Below are 11134 nucleotides of genomic sequence, written 5' to 3' on the forward strand. Positions count from 1 at the left end.
CCCCCCACTCTCTTTCTTTCTATTTCCTACTAGTTTCAGTGAACTGATCCAATGAATGCATCAGTAACAAAATTAATTCAAGCTGCTTCATTATTTTCAGTTTTTAAGATGTAATTATTTACCCATTTTCTACAAATCCTTAAATTCTGTAAGGAGGCTTCTACAGGTTTCCTCAAAAAACAAAACAAAACAACAAAAACAACCCCCCCCCAAATTCTTGATTCATATATACTATATATTCTGATTTATATACTTTTATATTATTTAAAATCATTGAAGCAAACAGAGTCGTGATTGCTAAAAGCCATGTCATAGAATCTCAGTATTCCTCCCACTAGCTCATATCATATCTTAGAAAATGTCAGTAAGCTGAGGTTGGAAACCAACTAGGCATATAGTATGTAAGGTGTGGGAGAAACTAAAGATAACTCTGTCCTACGAAGTCTAAAAAATTCTGAAAAAAAATCTCTGCAAGTTTCTTAATTTTAAATTACTTTTCCTCAAGAAAATTATACATATTTATTTTTACATTAAGAGAACGTTTACTGAGTGGGATTTTTTAGCGTGTGAATTCTGGTGGCTCTAAAAGAATTTTTCCTTAGATTTTAAAAAAGTCCATATAATTTGATTAATCTAGCCATTATTATGGATATATAAAGATATATATTTCATTAGCTCCATAAAACATTATAAGGAGATAAATGTTGTAATTTAACAAACTAAGAAAAAATATAATTCAGAAGATAATGTAATTACAAACTGAATCCAAGAGCACATCAAACAGATTATTTCATATGATCAAGTAGGCTTCATAGGAATGCAAAAGAGATGAATGTAATCCACCATATAAAGAGACTGAAAGCGAAAAGACAACATGTGGCCATTGTATTGGATTCAGAAAAAAAAATATTTGGCAAAATCTAACACCCTTTCATGATAAAAGTCCTGGAAAAAGTAGGAACACAAGGGACGCGGCACAACATAATTAAGAATATTTATAGCAAGCCCATAGCCAACATCAACCTACACACAGACAGAAATTTAAGCATTGCCACTAAATTCAGGAACAAGATAAAGCTGTCCACTCTCTCAATACGTATTCAATATAACACTTGAGCTCTCAGCTAGCGCGAAAATACAGCTAAAGGACATCAAGGAAATTCAAATAAGAAGGAAGAAGTCAAAGTATCTTTATTTGTAGATGATAAGATTTTATACATAAAGTATCCTAAAAACTCACAAAACTTATACACCTGAAAAACCTATTCAGCCAAGTAGCAAGAAACAAAATTAATGCACAAAACCCACTAACCTTCCAAATGACAAATGGACTGAGAAAGGGAGTAGGAAAACAGTACCTTTCTTTATATAATATAATATAATATAATATAATATAATATAATATAATATAATATAATACAATGAAATGTCTTGAGGTAATTGTAGTCAAGAAAGTTTAAAGGTTTATATAAAAACTTTAAGACGTTGACAAAAAAATTGAAGAGGGTATCAAAATGGAGAAAGGTCCCCCCTGCTCAGGGAACAGTAGTGATGTAGGGGATATGACCATTCAATGAAAAGCGATCTACAGATTAAATGCAAACCCCACCAAATTTACAACACAATTTTACACAGAATATGAAAGGGAAAATTTCAGCTTCATATGGAAACACAAACACACTGGATAGGTAAATCAATCTTGAATAATCAAAGACACCTGGAGGTATCACCATCTGCAATCTTAAATTGTACTACAGAGTTATAGTAATAAAAATAAAAACAGATTGGAACTTATAATAAAATATATACAAAGAACAATTTCCGAATGGAATTTGATATTTAGAAAATAAACATAGCAAATATTATCAAATAAAATGTTAGCTTTTAAAAGAAGATTAATACAATTAATTGAACAAAAATAATGAAAGACTCATAGTAGAATAGAAAAAAGAGGAAAAAGTTATTACAAACGCACAGAACACCAAATTGTTTCATCTTAGAACCACTGTGAAGTGATAATTAAATAACATAAGAAGACTTTTCCATATAAAATAAACAATAGAAAATGTTAAAGCTTTTTTAGTACATATAGAAGTAACTCATATTTAAATCGAAATGTTCTTTATGTGATATAGAAATAATTTTCTAAAATATTTCATTTTTGTACTGTAGAAGTGAAAAATTTTGAAAGTATTTCAACTATACATCTATGTGACCAAAGAAGGAAAAAAAAGAGATAGTGATAATAGAAGTAATAGGAGAAGAGAGAAAAAAAAAGAAAAATTGAAAGGAACAGAAAATAGGAGAGGAAGGAAGGGAAGGAAGGAGAAAGGGAAGAAGGGAGGAATGATGTAGTAGGTACTTCTGTCTACATGTTGATTTCATTAATGAATAAAGAAACTGCTTTGGCCTGTTGATAGAGCAGAACTTAGGTAGGCAGAGAAAACAGAACTGAATTCTGGGAGAGAAAAAAGCAGAGTCAAAGAAGTATCACGTGTCATGTTGAAGTAATTCTAGCCAGACCAGCAGGTGAATAGATAAATGATATAGCATCCAGAAACCAGAATACTACTCAGTGTTAAAATGATACAAGTTAATGAGGTATAACAAGCTATTATAACAACAATTTTAAGATGACGATAACAAGTGAAATTAGCTATATAAATATATTCAGTTGTAATGTGTCAATGGAGGGAGCATCGGAAATGGATCACTGGGAGGATCCAATGATCTTCTCAGCTTTCATAATGATACAAGTTTTTTCATGCAACTCACACAAGCACTGTGCGCTGTGCTTTGCCCCACGTTTGTTCAGTGGTTGAGGGGTCTGGACTATAAGGTCTCTCTCTCGCTTTTTAAAATGCCAAAAATCTCTCATTTCAAACTGTACATCAGAATCCTAAGAGAAAGTGAAATCTATGAACCTCTGTTTCTGCTTATTTTTGAAGGAGAGTAAAATTTATAGGGATTAGTGTTGACCTCAGCTGTAGCAACTATGATTCAGAAATGAAATGAAATTAAATCAAGGATTGTTATATATGCCGTCGTCTGTGCGGTATATACTTAATAAATGGAGGTTATCACTATGAGTTGAACTTTCTCACGTGCTTTAGTCTACTAAACCACTAACTTGTTCTCATTAATTATAGACTGGAAAGACTTGGAAAATTCCACCCCATTATTACTGATAATTCTAGATAGTTCTGTGTGACAATTTACTTGAATTTCATATTAAATAGGTAATTTAGCTCCATAGGAAAATCATGCCACTTATGCTTTGGAAGTGCTCCTGGACGTATAAAACCAAGACTCGCTCGTTTAACATATTGTTGCCACCATTCTTAAATCATAAAAGAAGAAAAAAGAGATCTTTCAAGTATGCTGTATTTTAGCAAGGAACTGTGTGTTAATGGGTACATTTATAATGTCGGAGAAACGTTGAATATAGTGCTTGAAATTCCCTGCTCCCTAATTCTTTCAATATTCTTAACAGCCCATTTATTCTACTGTATCATGAGAGTTCCATTAAACCAATACATTAAATTATCTCACTGAAATGTTTAAGGCACTTTTAAAATAAAAGCTGACTTCAACTTTTTAGAGAGTGATTGCAGCTGATGTTGAAAGTCAGAACAGAGCTTGTAACGGAGTCCTTCACACATCCCAAATGTCTTCCAATGTCTCGATAATTAACAGTTTGATTGTAACTTGCACATCCAAAGGTTTTCAACCTAGTACTCAAAAGTGAATAAATCATAGAACTCAAAGCACACAAGGAAGCATTGAGATTTGTAAAGCAAACTATGTATTAATTTAAATTTGAAAATTTTATGAATATTAGCAACAATTTATGCAGTCTTACAATGGGAAGAATGATGTATATCAATTATTTTAATATTCACAGTTACTATGAAATGCATGCTAGTATGAATATGCAGATCACACTGAAGAGGAAACAAAAGACAATGAATTAACCCCAAATCTAAAAAACATAGAATGTTCGAGCAAAGAAATGAGTGGAAAGAATTGAATTCTAGAACAGAGCATTCTAAGTAGAATGTTTTTAACTCTGAGAAGTGCCCAAAGCACCAACCTTTATTATTCATATGAGTACGGTAGTTCATATTGCCATTTTATTAAGTAATGATTTTGCTATGATTAGAGAGATGTCAAAGGTACCCTAGTTTCAAAGTGCCCCTAGCTTATCTTCAGGATCCAAAAATACAGTAGGACCATTTTTCATTGCTATAACAAAATATCTGAGGTTGCGTATGTTATGAGGAAAAGAGGCATAGCACATCTTAGCTCTGGAGGCTGGAAGTGCAAATAACATTGGACAAAGTCAGGAGAGTCATCCCCTGTATATACCACATCAGAGCAGGGGGCATCATGACTGGGCATCTGAAAGGAAAACTCACATGAAAAAGGCAGGAGGCCATGGGCATGAAAAGAGCACAGTCTTCCTTTCACATAATAACTCACTCTTATGGGAAATGATACATATTCTTATGGGAACCATCTTAATGCCTTCACAGAGTGTTCATTAATGCCATTTATTAATGCCACTGCAAAGGCGCTGTGAGGGAGCTGCGTGTTTCACTCTTGGTGCTTGGTTTCCTTGTGGGTGTTACACCACACTTTTTAGAACGAAGAAAGATTTCCAGGGATCATCTAATTTAGTTGCTTTCTAAATGCCGACTACCAACACTTTGAGACATCAGCACTGATGATGTTGCCTTAGCTTGTAGGTATCATGGCTTCCTCCAAAAATTACAGCTACAGGGCCGAGCACAGCAATTCTTTATTCTACTGGTCAGCCCTGAAAGCACATATACAAGAGACGCTAAACAGACTGAGTAGGTTATAATTATAGATTTAGGAATATAAATGTATGAGTGTATGTGTGTGTGCAGGTGTGTATGCATAAGCAACAACAATGAATAAAAACAGAGGGCATGAATTTTGAAGGCAGCAGGACAGGTACGTGGGAGGTTTAGGAGGGAAGAAAGGATGGGGAAATTAAATACTAGAATCTCAAAGTGTAAAAAAAACCATAATTAAAAACTAAAGAGAATCAGTCTAAAAATCATAGGGGCTATAAAAATATTCACATCAATATCTCCGATTAATAATAATTTATTAATAATTAATATTGATAGTTATATATTGTATATAGCATGATACATTATATACATATTATGTAGTCTTGTGCATAATTATGTCAATATATCTATTGTTAACTACAGATATGGTACCGATTAATTTACATGTAAATAAACTGAGTCTTTAAAACATTAAAAACTTATCTAGATCATAAGCCTATTTGGAAGTAAAGAAATCTGTTCAATTATTCAAACATCTGATTAATTTCTTTGAGTTAGAATAGCTTAAATGAAAATTGATTTGTCAGTATTTCTGGAATATAGCTTATATTTAAAACTATTACTCCAATTTGTACAAATAGATTAAAATTATAATGAATCAATTTCTTCTTATTATTATTATGAGTAGTTCCAGCTATAGAAGTAATTTTGTGTATATAGTCTGACTATACTGTTTAAAAATTCTTTCTTTTGCTCTTTCATTAAAAACCATAAAGGCATTCAAAAATGATATAATGTGGGGAGCTGGAGAGGACTGGGAGGAACTGGGGAGGATATAGCCATAATCACAATATATTGCACAGAAATATATTTCAATAAAATAATTTTAAAAAGAAGTTTAAAAAATACAACTCAAGTTACTTTTTTTCTGTCAAAGAACTACAATAATAAAAACATAAATCGACTAAGGAGGCCAGTAAATATACTTTAAGATATGTGATTATATTTGGATATTAGGGAATTGTAAATAAAAACCTCACTCATACTTTGTTTATCCCACACAGAATGACTATTACTAAGAAAACAAACATTTATAAATGATAATAAAAATACATAAAAAGGTGAACATTTGCACACATGGAGATTAGAAAAGAGTGCTCAAATCTAAAATAACCAAAAACCAGACGTAGCATCCTACCCAGGCAGCACACCTGAGGGAATTCAAATCAACACACCATGGGGGCACCTGACTATTCGTGTTTACTAGGATGTAGTTTAAAAATGGTGAAAGTACAGAATCAGCTTTGGTGTCCCTAAATAGATGACTGGATTTAAGAGGCCATCATGTCAAACAAAACATTAGGGAAATGGGAGGCGGTGGCGGGGAGGAGGCAGAAATCCTCAATAAATAAATAAACTTAAAAAAAAAAGAGAAAGAAGAAGTTCAGAAAACTGAATGCTGCAGGTTTTGTTCCCATTCCCATTCTACTTCAGAAGATGGCCAGGTGAGGAGCATAACTATGAACAGACACCATAGGTCTTAATGACTCCCAGTATTTTGAACATTGATTTCTGATCCCAAAATTTTTTAACTTGACTTTGGGTATTGCGATTTGAACCTAAGATCCTGTGCATATCTGGCAAGCGTTGTATTCCACGTTTTTAATCTTTTTCTGAACTAATCTTTGCTTTGCAACTTGGAAAATGTGGACTGAATTGTATTTTACTTAGTTTATCACTTTAAAGTTTTCAAAACTTTGCAGTTCTTTTATTTGTGGAAGACTTATTTTCTTACTCATCTCTTCACTGAGGAACTCAACATGTGCTTCTAAGTAGTGAATAGTTGACACACTCTCACAGAAAGGTAAAGGAAGATCCAGAGACAGGAATGGAGTTTTTTAGTCTGGTTAAAAGGTGGAACCTCCATCATTTCTCTGTATTTGGAGGAAGAAAGTCTTCCTAACAAAATAAAAAAGTCTCCACAGCAACAGCAGCACAGAAATGTTTTAGGGAAAAACAAAAGTTTAAGGTTCAGGTTATTTTCTGCCTATAATATAACATTAAGCAAAGTATTTCAGAAATTAATTTAGAGATTTATTCTAGAACCTTTGAAAAGGGGTGATTTGGTTAAAACTTTAAACTATTCCACAATGGGAATCATATTCTGAGGTAAGCTAAGTTTTCTGGTATGTGGTTGGATCCAATGGGGCAATACTGAACTTGAGCATAGAGTGGATAAAACACACTTTCTTATGTTTTCTTCCTTCACCCCATAAGCTTGTGTTAGGCTGTCTCCCTGTACTCAGTTAGCAGTTCCAACATAGGGTTAATTTCCTGAGGAAAAAAAATTCCAGGTATGAGGCTGCCCATAAGAAAAATGTTCAGCAGAAACAAGCAAACACTTCATTTTACTATTGACTAGGAGCTGCCTAAAATGTTTTTTTCTGTTATCTGATATGAAACAATGGCTCAGTGAAGTGGGATCCCATATGTCATTATTCTGTGGCCAGATTGCAGTCTGGACTGTTTTTCAGGGAGCTCAAAATCAGCATTGGGAATAGAATGTTTCAGAACTGTGGTCATCTGGAAAAAAATCCTACAAACAAGAAGAAAGGAATGAAATAAACAACCAGTGTAACTGTATTCATATAAAATAGGAACTCTGAAAAAAGTAATAAATACACAAGATTTTTAGAACTTCACAGTTGTAGGAATGCAATTTTTTTGCTTTTTCTAATTTCTAAAAATTTTCCAAACTGGCTATGGTGTTAATTTCAAGTTGAAAAATAACTCTTTTTAGGTGATTCAAGAGTTTGTGAACGTGTTTGCCTTTCTTTGGAACAGCCACACACTTCTTTGTGCAACTTGACTTTCTTATGCTATAACTTTACAATGTGTACATTGTATACATTTACAGTTAATCTATACATACAGATGTATCTGGAAAAATATATAGCCTTAAAGTCTATGTAAACAATAAAATCAGCAGTGTGAAATGAATATAGAGAATAGAATCTTTATGCTGAAACCCTCCTTAGGGAAGAAGGGAATATGTGTGGAATTTCACAGGTCAGAATATCTAGAGATCGCAAGTCACTTTGAGACTATGGACTCCTGAAAAGTGTGGTCAAATTGCACAGCATGGAGCCACACACCTTTAATCCTGGTACCTGGGGGAGAAAGTCAGGGGGACCTCTATGCGCTGGAGACCAGCTTTATCTATGTAGTGAGTTTCAGACCAGTCATCACTCCACAGTGAGAGCCTGTCTCAAGAAAAATAAATGTAAAATGAGGTGGTAGAAGAAGCTTATCTCCTTCCATCGGGGAGAGCACACAGGAAGATCCAATTATCTGATACCTGAGGACCTCCTCCTGTGGCTCATAAGATTCAAAGACCATTTTGTGTTGGAAGAAGTTGATGGGAATGCAGAAGGCAAACATACATGGATGTTGGAGAAATAGTACTTGAAGTTCTACCCATAGCCTCCTAAAAGAATCCTTGAGACAGAGCTCTGCCTATGGTTGAGAACCCTTCCAGAGGAGTTCACAGTTCAGCTACCACCACCCACTTCTGGCAGCTCAGAACCATGGTGAGATCCAAAGTCCTCCTCTTGCTGAAATAGGCACTCATACACCTAACACACATACACACACAAACACACATACACACACTAATAAAAACCTTAAAACAAAAATCCCCGTAAACAGACTAATAAAATGAAATCCACAGAGAAAAGCTGAGACAGTTTGTCATTTTTTTTCTTTCTACTACTTCCTTCTGAAAAGAAATACACAGCATGTGGATTATATTTTCCATGCATTTGTTTTCGAGACAGGGTTTCTCTGTGTAGCTTTGGAGCCTGTTGTGATACTAGTGTTGTACAATAGGCTGGCCTCCAACTCACAGGGAATCACCTTCCTCTGCCCTCCGAGTGTTGGAATTAAAGGCATGTACCACCACCACCCAGCTTTCGATCCATTTTTTGACATTAGTTAGCTGTGTTTTAGAATGCAGTCAAGTTTTACATGTTTCTACTGATGCTATTCATGTAGAGAGTGTGAGGTGTTTATTGAGTGTGTGAAACCCTTACTTGAGCATCTCCTATCTTGACTTTGCTAATCTATGTTTGCTGGAAATGATTGGTACTAAGAGCCTAGCACGCACTGATTAAGTCACTAGAAGATCTTTTGAAGATGTCCTCTTGGGAAACAGATGCCAGACTTTAGCAGAAAAAGATTTATGATTATGATTTTAGAAGTTTTTCAAAGAGAAACTGAGAATTGACTCAAGGGAATGCATGAACTTAATGTAGTTAAATGTATCGTGTAAATATTCAAGGCAAAAATATAACTCACATTTTCCTTTACTGTATTCATGAATATAAAACTTCACTCTAGTACATATGGAGATTTAGTGCCAGTGATAGCCTATGTATATATTAATAAATAACTTTTTACCTTGAACTCACACAATGGGCCAGTAATAATATTTGTGAATTATGGAAAGATAAGGAACAGATGGAATAGGTCTTCTGAAACTTCAGTCTTATGCCACCCACATTAAGGAAAAGGAACAAAATTTGTTAAAATTAGTTTGAGGTCATAAAACACCATTTTACGGACGTCAGGAAAGAATAAAGTTTCCAATCTATATATTCCAATTCAAAAGGCAATGTTCCTTTTTTCTGTCTCAAAAATGTCCAATAAGCTTATTATAAATGCAATTCTGTCAGAAATATAGCTTAAAGATATTTAATCTTAGATAGATTTAAAAAATAAAGTTTTCCCTTTTACATGTGACTACATAGCCTGTGCTGTTTCTCACAAATTTAATACTTGTAAATGTGTAGAGTATTAAAGATAGATACCTCTGCACAGATGTTATTGCAATTCTAAACCCACCTTTTATGTGCTTTGAGCTTTCACAAGTCATGTTCATTTGAAGTTAAAGTAACCACAGGTCAATAACGGGCTTTGCATTTAGACATTGACAGTAAATACACATCAATAAAAGAAACCACTGTAGTGTTCCACAAAATACTACAGCAATTTGGAAATGTGCCACACAGTCTCAAACGGATCATTTGCTCTTTTATATAGTTTTATTTTTCCTAATTTGCTTGTTTTAGAGACTTTTAAAGCTTTCTGACCCTACTCTATTTTTTTCTTATTTTACATTCTATACACTGTAGTGATAGTTCATTTGTATTTTACTAAATAAAAGCTTGCTTTATTTCAGAGAATAAAACAGACCTGGTCAGCCTTATAGATCAAGTAGTGGTGACACACACATTTAATTTCAGTAGCCATGCTAGTTTGCCATAGACACCGGATGGTATTGGCACACGCCTTTAATCCCAGCCCTAGAGAGGAATGTAAAAAGGAGAAGACCGCTCTCTGACACAGTCTCATTTGCAGGATGTTGGGCTGTGTATTCTCCAGGTGAGGGCCTGGGAGAGGTAACCCAAGGATGCTTGGAGGAATAACAAGGAACTGCTCAGGACAGATCAGCAGGAGGAAACATTGGATTTCTAGCTCAGTCATCAGCAGCGGTGATCTCTTAGAGCAGACCTTTCAGGGGGAATAATAAGAAAGAGAACTTTAAGGGTAAACAGTCTCCCATCTCTGATCCCATGCCACAATGCCCCAAGCTCTGACTTCCAGGGTGGTCGTGAGCATGGATTGCGCTGAGAGACAAGGTCTGTAAGTTTCAACACAGTTTTAGATGTCCCTTTTAAACACTTCTTAAAAGTGCTGATTTGAGTGAGGCAATTCAGAAGTGTTGCACAAGTAAGATGTGTGCTTCCCATAGGCTCTATTGTTAATTTGTATTAAAATGTTCCACCAAGAGAGGCAGCCTAGCAACATTCTTGCATTTACAGGGGCCTGGGTGAGTCTCTCTATATCACACTTTTTAAAGCATTTTTATTTTACTCTTCACTGTCAGGAATATGAAGGGAACTTGTGGTTGAAGGCAGAGGTGACCTTCAGGTACAGATTTTCCTAATCGGAGGCACCCAGATCAGTGGCAAGAACTGCAAAGGAGTTTGTGAACTTGCTATGGAAAGTAGACATTCACACAAATGAAGATGGCACTGAGGAAATCTGGGGCACCTTGCAGGCAAAACTGGAGTTGTTTTGCGCTAAGACAAAGCACAGTCCTGTGATCCAGTGGGGCTGTGGCTTTTCACAAGCTCAGCTTCCCCAAAGCCAGTTTTTCCATTTGTATGTAAGGTTGCAGTTTATACTCATGAATCCCTCCATGCAAGCTTGAGGACGGGGTATTTATTCAATCCTAAAATGACATTAAT

Source organism: Microtus ochrogaster, linkage group LG2, assembly GCF_000317375.1.
Source record: "Microtus ochrogaster isolate Prairie Vole_2 linkage group LG2, MicOch1.0, whole genome shotgun sequence".
Lineage (NCBI taxonomy): Eukaryota > Metazoa > Chordata > Mammalia > Rodentia > Cricetidae > Microtus > Microtus ochrogaster.